This window comes from Kogia breviceps, chromosome 13, assembly GCF_026419965.1.
Source record: "Kogia breviceps isolate mKogBre1 chromosome 13, mKogBre1 haplotype 1, whole genome shotgun sequence".
Lineage (NCBI taxonomy): Eukaryota > Metazoa > Chordata > Mammalia > Artiodactyla > Physeteridae > Kogia > Kogia breviceps.
In genome coordinates, this window is record NC_081322.1 from 80,115,106 (window position 1) to 80,131,100 (window position 15,995).

Genomic DNA, 15,995 nt, shown 5'->3' on the forward strand with positions numbered 1-15,995 from the left:
TCTCTAGCAAGGTTGGTAGGTAGATTAGATGGATAGATATGGATGGATGGATGGCTAATTAGCTAGATACCTCTAGAATATCTCTGAAGCAGAAACATTTAGCTAAAGCAGAGGTTTTCAGTCTGGGGAGAAGGGTCTTCTTAATCACCCGGGGAGTTTTTCTAAAATGTGTATGTATGTGCTGCAGCCCTTTCTTGTTTCTCTTTTAAGAATGAATCTTCAAAAGGGGTGAAGGGGAGGGGAGATAGGAAGTAGCAAACGGTTTTTTGAAAAAGTTTGATGGACTGAAGTGAAGACAAGACTGGCGCTCTGAGAGCGGACTTTTAGGCGTCAACCGGCAGGTGGGGGGTGATGTGCTGCTCTTGGGGGCTCTGGGCTGAGGTCCCTGAGATCTCAGGAGCTTGGATAGCCAGACATGGTACCTGATGCTTCTGGAAGTTGACAGACACTCTGATATTTGCTTCGCTCTTAACCATATAGAAACAAGTGCCACTTGACCTGCCCTCCACACGTTACCTAGATGTTAGCGTTCCTGCTAAGTGACTGGAAATACAGTTGACCCTTGAATAACGTGGGTTTGACCTGCGCAGGTCCATTTCTATGCAGATTTTTTTTCAATCAATATGCACGGCAGTACTGCACTCTCCGTGGTTGGTTGGATCCGTGGATGTGGTACCACAGATGGAGGGCTGATTGTAAAGTTATACAGGGAGTTTTGACTGCGTGGGGTTGGCTCCTCTACCCCTTGGGTTGTTCAAGGGTCAGATGTGTATGTGACGATCATACCTACTGTTTCTCTCAGCCTGTGCCCTCTACTCCTGGGATACCCATGACCATCTTTAAAATTTTACAATTGTGTTATTATAATAAATCTTTTGTGGACTTCCCTGGTGGTGCAGTGGTAAAGAATATGCCCACCAACGCAGGAGACACGGGTTCGATCTCTGGTCCGGGAAGATCCCACATGCCGCAGAGCAGCTAAGCCCGTGCGCCACAACTACTGAAGCCCGTGCGCCTAGAGCCCGCGAGCCACAAGAGGAGCCACCACAATGAGAAGCCCGCGCACCACAACGAAGAGTAGCCCCTGCTCGCTGCAACTAGAGAAAGCTTGTACGCAGCAACGAAGACCCAACGTAGCCATAAATAAATAGATAAACAGATAAATATAAATAAATAAATAAAATATTTTGAAGTGTTATAAACATACCCTTTGAATCACAGGTGACTAGCTTTGTTCTGGGTGGAGTTTCCCTAGAGATGGGGCCTGGAGGATCTGGGAGATACTGTTATACTGTTATATACATAAGTCAACAGGTTTTTCATTTTCTTAAGCCTGGGAAGGAGGTTAAAAAAATTAACTAAATTTGGAAGCAGTTATTTTCAGGCCATATTTATGTTGGGTGAGCACTTCATGACCTCCTTAGATATTGCAGGTAGCCACTCAATTTGTAAGATGTAGTTGTCATGAAGGGGTGGGAGTGTCATTGTGGAACTGACATTAGTTAGAAAACCTTTGGACAGGTGATCATTTAGTCTGTGTCTCATCTGTTGAATTAAAAAAGCTCTCTCTCGGGGCTTCCCTGGTGGCGCAGTGGTTGAGAGTCCGCCTGCCGATGCAGGGGACGCGGGTTCGTGCCCCGGTCCGGGAAGATCCCACGTGCCGCGGAGCGGCTGGGCCCGTGAGCCATGGCCGCTGCGCCTGCGCGTCCGGAGCCTGTGCTCCGCAACGGGAGAGGCCACGGCAGTGAGAGGCCCGCGTACCGCAAAAAAAAAAAAAAAAGCTCGCTCTCGGACCTGACCGTAGACCTGCTGCATTCTGAGTGTCTCAACTTAAGATTGAAATGAGCTGAATTGAGACTGTGTGGCTTTTCAGATTTTCTTATATTAAAATGATTGGGTGTGAAATACTTATTTTGAAAAATGTAGCTAGTCACCAGTCCCTCCCAGCGCTGGGCTGAAATGGCCTATCTTCAGAGCATACTTCCTTGGGTCAGTTGATCCATCTTTCTCCTCAGAGGTGTGTCTGACAGTGGTTTGCCTTATGACTAGTACATAATTTAAACATGTGCTAAGCATAATTTTAGTTCCTTTGGGATCACCCTCAGTTTTTATACCTTATCTGTCTCTCTGAAATCCATTTAATTACAACTGTTTTGATATTCGGCCAAGTCACTAAAACCAGTGAACTCTCCCTGGGGAGACAGTAAATTTTTGATTGGCATACCAGTAAAAATGGAATTCTTCTGCAAACAGACACTTTTTCAGGATTATTCTTATATATGCATGGGGAAATTGGCAGCCTTGTGATACTTTTGGAGGGGTTCTGGTGGGTAGCAAATGGTGCATAGCTACTGTGTGCTTGGAAAATGTTAACAGAGGCTCAGCTTTTCTGAATGTGTGTTTTGGCTTTTTGAGATAGCTTCTATTCAGGAAGAAACTTCTTTTAAAACCAAATGTAGACTCTGGACTTGCTCCAAGTGGAGTATTGTAAATATATCAAAGCTGATACTGTACTGAATTTCTTTATAGAAAGAAAAAAAGGAGTGGTTAATAAATAACATATAGTGTTTGAGCAGAGCCTGCAAATTCAAAGAGATCATCTTTTCTTCTGGCCCATTTATTACAAATGTTTTACGTTCGTCCTTTCCCCCGCCCCCCACGAACCCATCCCCTGTATCATCCTGTTCACTTTCTACCGTACAGCTGTTCACCTGGGGGCCACAGTACTCATCCTGTTCTTTACTGTGAGATGTCACTGAGGAAGAGGAAGATCACAGGGCAGGAAGAGAAAGATAATCCTTACATATTTTGATATTTTTCCTCCCTTTGAGCTTTAGATTGAATATAAACTTAAAAAAAAAAGTATTTTTTTCTACCTCTGTGTTGGGTGGGTGGGATGTTAAAAACAAAAGCAGAGTCACAGCCGAAGCCCTCTAGGTCATGATTCTGTAATATACATAATGATATTTCGCAGAAGTCACCACAGGACAGCCTGTGATGCTGTCATAGAAATAGTACACACATCCCCACATTAAAATCTCACACTGCTTTGGAGTCCCTGGTCTATTTGAATCTGAAAATACCAGGAGAGATCTTGGAGTGAGTCGTGACTCACTTCAGAGGACAGCGGGGAGAGGAGTTCAGCTGCTTGCCCGGCTTCTCCCACCTGGTGAGTGTGGGCCACTGCGAGGGCATCTGAGTTTCTGCTCGTCTCTCCTCTCACTCCTCACACGTTGGTGCGGGCCCCGCCTCGGGCTCGAGGCCCCAGGCTTTCTCTGTGCGTAAGATGCCCCTCACGTCCCCTGAGTGCAGCTGGGGCGTGGGGTCCGCAGCCAGTTGAGTTGGTCTGTGCCACTAAGGGAGTGTGTGCTATAGGTGGTCCACAAAGCGGGTCATAAAATACCTACAAATTCCCCCTATTCGGAGTTTGGCAAAGAGTTTTATCTCTTTTGCTTTAAAATGTTTGCCTGAGAGAGCTCTGTTGTTGTTGTTGTTGTTGTTTTAATAGGTTTTTTTGTTTGTTTTTGCCATGCTCAACGGCTTGCAGGTTCTTAGTTCCCTGGCCAGGGTTAGAACCTGTGCCCCCTGCAGTGGAAGCATGGAGTCCTAACCACTGGACCGCCAGGGAATTCCTGAGAGCTCTGTATTTTGCAGATGGCATGCTGTGAGAGGCTGAGGAACTAAGGGAAGAGGAGAAAGGCCTGGTTACTAATGTGTGCTGCATCTCTTGCGTCAGGCACTGTGCTAGGGCTTTTAGAATTCATGCTGCCCCACAAGTATATGAAAAGGATCTTGGAAATCCATATTGTAGATGAGGATACAGAGGCACAGAGCTGGGAATAGGGTCCCAGTCTGACTGACTTCATACCTTTTCTCCTGGTTCTTTCTTGAGAGGGGGCAGGGTGGAAAGCACATGTGCATTTTACAAGCCATATGGAATTCTGAAGCGTCGCTTGGCTCTGACAGCTGTTTAAATTATCTGTGACACCGCATCCAACGTGAGCATGTATGACTGACTGTTGACAGTTCCCATCAGAAGAGGCTGGAGTCCTGGTCGCTGGAGCAGCGCTCACAGAGTTTTTCCAAAGTGCTAAGTATGATTGAAACTTGGATTCTAATCTTTCTTGCTAGGCTAGAAAACATTGAAGATACTGTTAGTCAGGCTTTTTTTAAACAACTTAGCTGGAGCAGATCATTATTCTGTTTGCTTTGACACAAATAATGTGGGGGCCTTTTCCAAGTCCCAGAGTTCAGAGAATCTATTGTAACTAATCTCATGCTCTTCATATTCCATTTCTATCCATTGCTTTGCCCTTGACAATACATGTCTTCATCCTTTATTTCATTTCCTAGGTGTATGTTTCATCTCCCTAGTTAGTATTTGTACTCTCTGAAGTCACTGAGCTTGTCTCTTAATTTTTTATTATATTTCCTCAATTATTCAGGACAAAGTTTAACTCATAGGCATCAACTGAAGGTTTATTAAGTAGTCATTTTCATTGTTTCATTTTCAGATGACTAATTGAGACGTGAATTATTATGACAAATAGTTTTTTGTGTTTTTTTGTGTGTGTGGTGCGCGGGCCTCTCACCGCCGTGGCCTCTCCCGTTGCGGAGCACAGGCTCCGGACGCGCAGGCTCAGCGGCCATGGCTCACGGGCCCAGCCGCTCCGCGGCACGTGGGATCCTCCCGGACTGGGGCACGAACCCGCGTCCCCTGCACCGGCAGGCGGACTCTCAACCACTGCGCCACCAGGAAAGCCCTGACAAATAGTTTTTGAGTTTTGTCCCTTCAGGTTTCATTTAGTAAGTTTTGTTTAGTTCACACTAGTGGACTTTTTTTTTTTTTCCTACTATAGTGTAATATAATAGAACTCCACTCTCTTGCTGAGTTTTATTGACAGTCATTTATGAATATCTGATTCATGAAACTCTATCATGAGACAGATGTGACTGTAAAATGATTCTCTGGTATTTGTATAAATGTAGGATGCTCTTGACTATGGCGGATGATTTTCCTGTTCTTCTGTCTTTAGTTTTCAGGCATTTTGGAGTGTACACATACGTCTTATTGTAGTTTCTGTCAGTTTATATAATATGTTTCATTTACTTATCCAATTTCTTTTACCTACTATTTTTTCTGCTTGATGCTAAGAGAGAGAGAAGGACATCTCCCTGGCAGTGCCACGGAGGCAGATGGAACTCCAGTCTGCATCTGTTTCCTCTTTCTGTTCCTTCTCCACGAATTCTTCTCCTGTCTGAAAAGGATCTCCCTCAAGGCCACCAGACTTGCTCCTGTTGAGTTTGAAGTATAAGGGGTTGTCGGTGGAAAGGCTGGGCAGTAGACTGGAGCAGAGCTTAGAAGGTCGTGAGCGCGTGGTTAGGTCGGGCTCAACTCGGCGAGCAGCCGGGGAGGTGTCGGAGGGTTGGATCGACAGGGGTCGGGGGTGTGTGCTGGAGCCGGGGGCTGTGAGGCAGGCTGTTGCAGGCGTCCTGGTGATCTGTGAGGAGCGTCTGCACCCACTGGATAAGAGAACAGAGAACTGCCAAGACTGGGCAACTGGCTGGATATGGGGGCAAAGCGTTGGGAAGAGTAAAGTATGATGTTCAGGTCTGGGTACCTGTGGTGAAGATGGTGCTGCTGTAGGGCTGCCCTGGTGGCGCAGTGGTTGAGAGTCCGCCTGCCGATGCGGGGGACGCGGGTTCGAGTCCCGGTCTGGGAGGATCCCACGTGCCGCGGAGCGGCTGGGCCCGTGAGCCATGGCCGCTGAGCCTGCGCGTCCGGAGCCTGTGCTCCGCAACGGGAGAGGCCACAGCTGTGAGAGGCCCACATACCACAAAAAAAAAAAAAAAAAAGATGGTGCTGCTGAGCGCACAGGGGGAGGGATAGGTTTGGAGCAAGTCAAGGCGAGTTTGGAGATGGTCCTCCTGATTTTTGAGGTATCGGTAGGCACCATGTTCCATGAACAGTTAGAAACGTCCCCTGAAGAGTTAGAAATGTGGAGCTCGAGAGAGACGTCTTGGCTGGCTTTGTAGTCTGGATTCAACTCCTAGAAAGGATGGCTAAACCCTGAGCAAGAATGAGATTGTCGAAGAAGAGCCCGTGGAGAGGAGAGGAGAGGACAGAGAGGCGGCCTTGTTTTGTGTTTAATGTTTGGAGGTAAAATAAGACAGGCGTCAGAGGAGGTGGCTCAGAAAGGGCTGCCAGAGAAGGGAGTTAATTTCCTGAGTGGCGTGGAGCTCGGTGGGCGGCAAGGGAGAGTTTTTCAGCTTTGTGTATAGCAGATCATCAGCCTGGCAAACAGTTTTAAAGTGACAGTATCTCCTGCTGGCAGGAATGCTGGGGAAAGGCAGTCTTCCAGCTTTGCTGGTGGGAATAGCCACTGTGGAAAGAGTTCTGGCAGAGTCTATTAAAATTTAAAACGCACATAGCCTTTGACCCCCCCAATGCCCCCCCTGGGACTCTATCCCATAGAAATAAAAGCAGCTGTATGTAATTTGTTTGTACAAGAATATTTATTACAGCATTGTTTGTAGTGGCAAAGAACTGGAAACTAAGTGGATGCTTTCAACAGGGGAATGGTTGGATAAAATGTGGCACATCCATGCCTTGGGTTTCAGTACCACTTGACTTGGAAGGAGTCCCACGAGAAAAGGAGAGGCAAGGAACCATGTATAATAGGATCCTGATTGTGGAGGATATAAAATGATTCAAAAAAATCTTGTACATATGTTAATGCTGCTTGGAAAGAGAGAAGTTGGTACTATGGATGGAGGTGGGTGGGAGGTAAATAAAAAACAAGACTGCTTACAAAATGTCTAAGAAAAAACATTGTGAAAAATCACTTGTGTGTGTACGTTTAGACAGATGGGAGAAGGACGGTCACCAGAATGTTACAGGTGAGTGTCTCAGAGTGTGGAGATGTTTTCTTTTACTTTCTTCCTTATGAGTTCTCTGCCTTGGTTGCAAATCAGTGAGAAAAGGGCATTGAATTTAAAGTTTAGAAATCACTGGAAACTTTTCCAAGAGCAGTTGGGAATGGAAGCCCCATTTCTTGCTGTGAGGAGTAGTGACAAAGTAGAGATAGTGAAGGCGTGCTTTTTTTAAAAAGAAATTTTGAGGGAAAGATCTTTGGCGACAAAAGAGAAAAATGGTGGCTTGAGAGGGTGACGGGGCTGAGAGAGGCTTGTCCAGTGCAGGGGAAATCCGGGCGAGTTTGGAAGCAGCCGCATTGGAAATGGAGGGGCTGAAGCGGAGATGCCCACGGGTTCATCTGGGTCAGGAGCACAGGAGGATGGCCTGGGCAGTGCGGGCACGGCTTTTGGGGCTGGTTGCAGGCAGGCCAGGTGAACAGGCAGAGCTTTGGAGAAAGGAAGTTGAGGAAAAGTGTTTTAAAAATAATACAGGAGGCACAGCTACGGCTGAGCATCAGGGGCTTTTAGGGTGGCTTTGGATACTTTGGTAGATGCAAAAGTTTGGGACAGCCTCTGTAGGAGATGCTAGAAAATTCGTATCACGTCAGTAATCACAGTGGGAAGCGGCAGAGGGGCTGTAGGAAAGTTAGAGAACTAGACTTCCTAGACACCTCCACCCCAAAGGCAGTAACACGTAAAGGCGGTCTGCAGGGGCACCGGCCAGGCCAGGGGCAGGGGTGGGAGATGGGCTTTGGAATTTACTTCTGGGGGGGACTAATAAAGCTTATCCAGGAAAATTAAGGGGCCAGTGGGCTTCCAGTGGGTGATGATGTCATCATGGAAAAGACTGGGAATGAATAGTGCTCAAGTGATAGAGGGAGACGGGGTGGGTCAGCAGGGCCCCTCAGAAAGGGGCTGAAGGAGGAGGGACCCGGTGAGGGAGGTGGAGGGGCATTTGGAGGGGAATCCAGGGAGCGGTAGCCCCGGAGAGCCTGAGATCTCGGGGCTGGGGCAGTCGCTTCAGTGTTTGGTACAAAGACCTGACTTTATGTCATCTGTTCTAGAACATCACCGACTTCCTTTCATTCCTGAACAGGTAAAGTCTAAACCCAGCCTGACTTTTTAAGCCCTCTCTTTAGGATTTCTCTTGAAGTCCTTGCTTTGACCTAATTGGTTTAGTCACTACTCCTGGCTGATTTGCCTCTAGACTTGCGGGTCTTCCTCAGCAGCCCCTAGTCACGTGTGGCCAGTGCAACTAAGGTGTGCTCTTAAGTGCAAAGTCCACACCCGCCGGGTTTTGAGAACTTCGTGGGGGGAAAAAATGGACTACCTCATTAATAATTTTTATGTTGTTTTCATGTTAACATGATAATAATTTGGATACATTGGATTCAGAGAGATTATTTAAATCAATCTCACCTGCGTCTGTTTGCTTTTTTCAAAATAGTTACTAGAAAGTGCAGTTACATGCTCAGCTAACATGTTACCTCTGTTGGGTCGCCCAGCTCTAGGCCTGGGCGGGTGTGTTTTCCCTCTGCTGGGTGCCTTCCCAGTTACAGCCCACTTCTCCGTATTTCCGTGTCTCAAGGGCAACTTCAGTCTCTCTTCTCCAGTCTGTGACTCTTACTGTCCGGCCTCTTGTCACTTACTCCTAGCTCAGGTTGGGAATGTCCCAGGTTTCTTGTTGTATCTTTATTTGAAATCTGCTAGCAAGCATTTCTTATCTCGCTTCCTAGAAGATAAGATTGGCATTGCCTTTCCTAGATGGTAATCTCCTTGCAAGCAGGACTGATAAAATATGCGTAGTAGTTTTTTCTTGGCTTCTGCTATGTCTCTATTTTTGGGCTTTGTCCCTGTAGTTTGTTTGGATGAGTAAATAGATGATATATTTGCGTTTCCACTAGTCTTAACAAAATGCACTTTTTAAATCCAGATGAGTCACCTGTATGTGACCTGTAGACCTGAGATTGAGTCTAGAATGATCATTTGCTCTGTGGCCTCGGCAAGTTGTTGAATTCTTTGCACCTTCGCATCCTTTTTAATTGAGATGCTGACACTTACCTCACAGACTTGCTTTGAGAAAAGCCCGCATGCTGTGTAAATGTTCAATGGTTCCGGGGTCCCAGTTACTGGGAAAGTTTGTCTGGAATGTTGAGATGGTGAGTGAAAGCTGCTGCTGAATTTACGTGGACTTTCTCCTCCTGAGCTGGGAAACTTCATCGTGGGTGCCATGCATTTTGGCTCTTTGCTGTGTTCTGATAGTATTTTTGTCTGACTGCTTTGTGACAGTTCTGAATAGTGGCTGAGGATCCCTTGGTCTCTTCCAGAAAAGTCCTTGAAGAAACACACGTTGATAGCATCCAAATTAGTAGGTGACTAAATAAATATCTACTGATTGAGTAATGAATGGGTAGCTATAAGGGAGAATGTGTGTCCAGATGATATTTTTTTAAAGAAAAACTAAGTTCTTAAATGATTTGTTGAATGAATCAGAGAACAAGAAAGGAAGTGACTTAAATGAAATTAAAAATGAAGTAAACAAAATTAAATGGCAAATGATTAAATGAAAGTCCTTCATGGGGAGAAGGTTGAAAATGGTGGAGGTGGACTGCCTTGGAAATGGCCATGGGACCCCAGAGGTACTTTTTTTTCTTCCCAAATGTGGTTTTCTCTGGTATGTTGGAAAGGACAGTAGACTGATAACTGGTTGACCTGACTTCTTGCCTTGAGCCTCCTGGCTAGGTGTGGAATCTTGGGGAAGTGACTTAAGCTTTCTGAACCTCTGCTTCCTTTGCAGAGCAGGACAGGCAGATTAGAAAAGTTAGCAAGGTGAGGGCAGGACGTGGCTGGGAGTCAGCCTGGGGCTTCCGTGCTGGCTGTACTAGTTCCCAGCTGAGCAGCCTTGCCCCAGTTCCTTAACTCCTTCCACACTTGTCATAGAGTGGGAGTGAAAGGGTATTCCCTGTTCCTGCCAGAAGAGCCTCTGAAGAAGCCCATGCATATCGGCTGCAGATCAGTGGGTGACTGGTAAACATTTGTTGACTTGAAGAATGAAAGGGTAACTGTCAGGGGAACTTTAAAACGTATTTTTATTTTAAAATCAGGCTTATTTAGGTATAACTGATGTGCCATAAACATCATCCTTTTTTATAAATTTATTTATTTTATTTATTTATTTTTGGCTGCATTGGGTCTTCGTTGCTGCGCACGGGCTTTCTCTAGTCGTGGTGAGCAGGGGCTACTCTTCGTTGCGGTGCGCCGGCTTCTCACCGTGGTGGCTTCTCTCGTTGCAGAGCACGGGCTCTAGGCGCACGGGCTTCAGTAGTTGTGGCGTGTGGGCTTCAGTAGTTGTGGCACGCAGGCTCAGTAGTTGTGTCTCACAGGCTCTAGAGCGCGGGCTCAGTAGTTGTGGCGCACTGGCTTAGTTGCTCCGCGGCATGTGGGATCTTCCCGGACCAGGGATCGAACCCACGTCCCCTGCAATGCCAGGCGGATTCTCAACCACTGCGCCACCAGGGAAGCCCCACGTCATCCTTTTTTTAACTTAAAAAATTTAATTTTGATAAAGTCTCTATCACATAAAGTTTCCCACGTTTCCCATTATTAGGTGCGCAGCTCAGTGGCCTTAAGCACATTGTTGTGCGACCGTCCCCACCAACCATCCCCCGAACTCATTTCATTTTACAGAATTGAAGCTATGTACCCATTAGACAGTAACTCCTCATTCCTCCTCTCCTCTGACTTTGACGACCGTCGATCTGTTTTCTGTGTCTATGAATTTGACTCCTCTAGGTCCCTCATAGAAGTGGAGTCACACAGTATTTGGCCTTTTTTGACTGGCTCATTTCACCCAGAGTAATGTCCTCCAGGTTCATCCCTGTTGTAGCGTGTGTCAGAATTTCCTTCCTTTTTAAGGCTGGATAATATTCCATTGTATGTATATACCACATCTGGTTCATCCATTCATCCATTCGTGGACACTTGGATTTTTCCATCCTTTGTTTTTTTGTTTTTTATGTTAAAGAGTAATTTTAATATCATCAGATGAAGATGTATACATTCTACTGTATTTCCTGTTTTGTTTCAGAATAATTAGGTGATTATCTGCTAGATAAAACTTTGAAACTTTTCATTCATAAAAGACTGGAATACATATTCAGATAACATATTCCACCCTCACAATTTGTTTATAGCAGAAGTTGGAATCTCTTCATGCCCACTTCAAATACCTGGGCCACTTGAGCCCTACAAATATATGGTATCTATCTATCTATCTGTGTGTGTGTGTATATATACATATATATATATATATATTTAAAATTAATTATTTGTTTTTGGCTGTGTTGGGTCTTTGTTACTGCATGCAAGCTTTCTCTAGTTGCGGTGAGTGGAGGCCACTCTTCCTTATGGTACGTGGGCTTCTCATTGTGGTGGCTTCTCCTGTTGCAGAGCACGGGCTCTAGGCACGCAGGCCTCAGCAGTTGTGGCATGTGAGCTCAATAGTTGTGGCTCGCGGGCTCTAGAGCACAGGCTCAGCAGCTGTGGCACACGGGCTTAGTTGCTCCGCGGCATGTGGGATCTTCCTGGACCAGGGATCGAATCCATGTCCCCTGCATTGGCAGGCGGACTCTTAACCACTGCGCCACCAGGGAAGTCCCAATGTATATTTTTTAAAATTAATTTTTATTGGAGTATAGTTGCTTTACAATGTTGTGTTTCTACTGTACAGCAAAATGAATCAGCTATACGTATACATATATCCCCTCTTTTTTGGATTTCCTTCCTGTTTAGGTGAACACAGTGCATTAAGTAGAGTTCCCTGTGCTCTACGGTAGGTTCTCATTAGTTATCTATTTTATACATAGTGTCAACAGTGCATATGTGTCAATCCCAATTCCTCCCGCCACCCCCTTCCTTTCCCCGTTGGTATCCATACGTTTGTTCTCTACGTCTGTGTGTCTATTTCTTCTTTGCAAATAAGATCATCTATACCATTTTTCTAGATTCCACATATATGCGTTAATATCCGATATTTGTTTTTCTCTTTCTGACTTACTTTACTCTGTATGACACTCTCTAGGTCCATCCACACCTCCACACATGACCCAATTTCATTCCTTTTTATGGCTGAGTACTATTCCATTGTATATATGTACCACATCTCCTTTATCTATTCCTCTGTTGATGGACACTTAGGTTGCTTCCATGTCCTGGCTCTTGTAAATAGAGCTGCTGTGAACGTTGGAGTGCATGTGTCTTGTTGAATTATGGTTTTCTCAGGGTATATGCCCAGTAGTAGGATTGCTGGGTCATATGGTAGTTCTATTTGTAGTTTTTTAAGGAACCTCCATACTGTTCTCCATAGTGGCTGTGTCCATTTTCATTCCCACCAACAGTGTGTGAGGGTTCCCTTTTCTCCGCATTTATTGTTTGTAGATTTTTTGATGATGGCCATTCTGACCAGCGTGAGGTGATACCTCACTGTAGTTTTGATTTCATTTCTCTAATAATTAGTGATGTTGAGCATCCTTTCATGTGTTTGTTGGCCATCTGTATGTCTTCTTTGAAGAAATGTCTATCCATCCTTTGGTTATTGTGAATAATATTGCTGTGAACATGGGTGTACATATCTCTTCGAGACACTGCTTTCAGAACTAGAATTGCTGGATCATATGGTAATTCCATTTAAAATTTTTTTTAAGAGTCACCGTATTGTTTTCCACAATGCCTGCACCATTTGACATTCCCACCAACAGTGCACAAGGGTTCCAACTTCTTTACAGCACTTCTTATTTTCTTTCTTTTTTTTTTAAATAGTAGCTATCCTAATAGATGTGAGGTGGTTATGTAACCAGACTTTAAATAATAAAAGTTTATAGGATCTAAGAACTATCAGGCTCTTTTGATATCACCCGTCCAATTGCTTCATTGAAATAGATAAGGAAACAATTCCTGAGGGGTTAAATGACTTGACCACATCTTTTCACAGTCAAAGATAGGACTAAAATTCAAGTCTCCCTCCTCTCGTTGTTGCACGAACAGTGCAGCCTGGTCATTCACTTATTCCCTTACTCAGCACACAGCACACACGACACGTGTCAGTAAGTACCGTGTGAGGTGCAGGAGTTGACAAGGATGGTTCAGATAAAGACTAGCCCCCGCCCTCCCATCCCTTGCTGCTGCTCCTGCAGCTCCCAGGGCTGCTCCGCATGGCCTCGCTGTCAGTTTAAGGACCAGCTGATAGAATCTGCAGAATCACGAGTGATAACTCTTGCTTTTACTTCCCTCCCCTATTGTATTATCGGTCCGAAGGAGCTTATGAAAGTGAACTCGCTAGTCTTGATGTAGCTCTCAAAACTTGATAATCTGCCACAAAATCATTTGAGAAGGAAATATAAGTGAGATAACAAGGACAGGTACGATGTGGTGAGCTGCCTGCTAAGAGTTGTAGAAAGCTTACCGTGTTTCAAGGTGACTGAACAGCATTGGGTGTGCTGTGTGGATGCGTGTGCCTGGCCGGTTCTTGAAGAGCTCGTTGACCTCATCTCTGATATGTTTAATGCTGGGGAGAGATATAAACGACCACGAAGCCTGAGCTGGGTTAGTGCAGCTCTCACCTCGCAGGGAAAACCACCGGGGGCTGTCTTGCAGAAGCAATACAGTGTCTTTTGTTGTCAAATTTCTGGAGTTTTGAGAAGTTAAAGCTTACTCTGACGGTAGAGTACTGCTTAAGTATAAGCTCCCCTTAGTGACCGTTGGAACGGATGATGGTTTTTAGTAAGGCATTACTGGGCTTACTTGTGTCATGTTCTGGGTTTGGCTTTGGCTTTGCCTCTGTGGATATGTATAAAGTGAATTCATTTTCATATCCATCTTAGGTTTCCTCATTTCTGGCTTCTGTTTTGAAGAAGTGGTTTTTCAAACAAGGGCATTGAAAGAGAAGGAGGAACCCAGGTTTTGCTCTGTTTTTTCCTGGCATATGATTTTATTTTGTGATCTGCATTCTTTCCCTCTTTGTTCAAGATGTCTGAATTTGACTTGGATTTACTAGCAGCTACTTCAGGAAATGGACTTTGGAGGAAAATCTGAGCTGGGGGTTGGGGGACCTCAGCTATAGATGCTATCTGTACCTGGCACCTGGCTCTCTTTAAGCCGGGTCTCAGCCTGGAGTGAGATCGGAGGTGCCACATTTGGCCAAGATGCAGATTGTTGAGGTGTCGGTGTGAGGGGCCTTTATGATTGGAAGTTTAAGAGTTCTTCTGAACATTTTCAGTTGAGCAGCCGGGAGTTTGCCTCTCCGTTATGAACCTCTGTCCTTTTCAGCTACTTTCATACAGGTCTGCCTGGTCTGTGCATGGGATCAAGCGCAGGTGGAAATCGTACCACGTCCGTGTGTCCTGTGCTGCTTTTGCCAGCCGTGCTGTGTTGGGCAACTTACTGGCCTGAAACCAGCTGGAAGTGAATATGGTCTTAAGTGGCCAAGCAAAGATGAAGAGAGATTTGAAGTCGAATAAAGGCAGATGTTACCCATCAGGCTTTGGGGGCCTTCTCTTGTGGGGAAAGTTCTTATTTCCGTACACGCTCAGCAATAGTGAGTTTTTGGCCAGCCTTCCTTGGAGGCAGAGCCCCTCGTGAGCATGAGTAGTTTTGTGCTTTTGTTCATCACATCTAGAAGTCCTAACTGAAGCCTTAGACTATCCTGCTTCATAAGCCGCTTACTGAGATGTAGATTGTGGGTTTGTGCGGTAATTTCTCTGGTCCTCACTTACCTTCAGCTGAAAAATGAAGGGATTGGAGAAAGTATTTCCAAGACTCTGCTTCATCATCAGCAACATCCTCATCTCGCTGACTTTGTACGAGTCCACGATGCCATCATCTCATTTAACTCCGCAGTTCCGCAGAGCGCATTCCCTCCCAGCCCGCGGCGGAGCACACGGGCTTGGAGAGGGTGAGGGATTCAGCAGTGGGGCTGGGTTTTGACCCAGGCTGATTCCAGAGCACGTGTTCTTTGGACTGCGCCATGCTCTTGTTACCTACAGCTTCATGATTCTGGGAAAAGGAATTATTACCACTTTTCTCTGGTGAGAGATAAGTAATTGAAGAACAAAAGTGGATTCTGTGTCTGTTTTCCGAGAATTGAGAGCATTCTAGAAGAGTCTACAGCTTTTCTAACTGTAAGATTTAAGTACCAGTATCTGAACCAGAGAATATAAGAGCTCACAGACATGAGACAACATGATATAATTTTTTTAATCTCATAGAATTTTCAGACCACAGACTTCCTGGAAGAGATTGTGCATTTTTTATTTTGAGAGTGTCATAAAAGCTGGGTTTAGGAATTGTCTTTAGGTAGCAGATGAACACATTATGTTTGATCACTTTAATAATTTTGCTTTATAGGAAAAGACAATCCTATCCCTAAATTGCTGTTACAGTTAGGTCTTCAGGGGTGGGATCTTATGAATTTACTATTATAGTAGACCAAAATCTATATATAGCGACACTCAAATTAAATGTGGTATAAATCCATGTCTTTAAAAAAAGAAAGCAATTACTACGTTTGAAAGCCAAGCTATGAAAAGTAAGTGAAATCATAGGAGAGCCAAGACAGGATTTCATTTTACTAAGCCAATGGCCCTGACTTTCTTTTCCCTTTTGGGTCCTGCAGGGGCGCAGCAGGGAATACAAATGTTTGAAAATTAGGGTCTTAGACATTTATAGGTGACTGAACTTTGGAGAGCTTCCTTGTTGGCACTTGCCCTATAGATGAAGAGATGGATCTGGAATGGTGAAGTGCTCACAGACTCAGCTTGTACTTTGTTAAATGTTATTTTAGTTATTGAACACCCCATAGAACCTTTTTTTTTAAGGTCATTTTTTATTTAATATGTGTTCATACACGTTGGACATTTTTTTCATCAAAGTTAAAATTAATTTCCTCGAAAGTATATGCATCTTGACCACTGAAGCTAGACTGGTACCTGCCAGTTTTGCCAAAGCACATTTAAAAATCTATTTTCATTGCACATATACAAATGCATGTGACCCCCTCCACTCCCCCTTTCCCACCCCCAGAGAAA

The 15,995-nt window shown here is 44.9% G+C and overlaps 1 protein-coding gene across 5 annotated transcripts in view; it reads left to right on the top strand.

Annotated features, from left to right (window-relative positions):
• TIAM2 (TIAM Rac1 associated GEF 2) overlaps window positions 1-15,995 on the top strand; it is a 262,812-nt gene that overhangs the window by 48,067 nt on the left and 198,750 nt on the right. Inside the window, exon 1 of one of the 5 annotated variants that reach the window (XM_067011044.1) lies at window positions 11,728-11,746. The exons of the other annotated variants lie outside the window; for them this stretch is intronic. The gene's annotated coding sequence lies outside the window, so the exon portion shown is untranslated. Of the gene's footprint in view, window positions 1-11,727; window positions 11,747-15,995 lie in introns of those variants that run through there. 5 annotated transcript variants of the gene reach the window in all.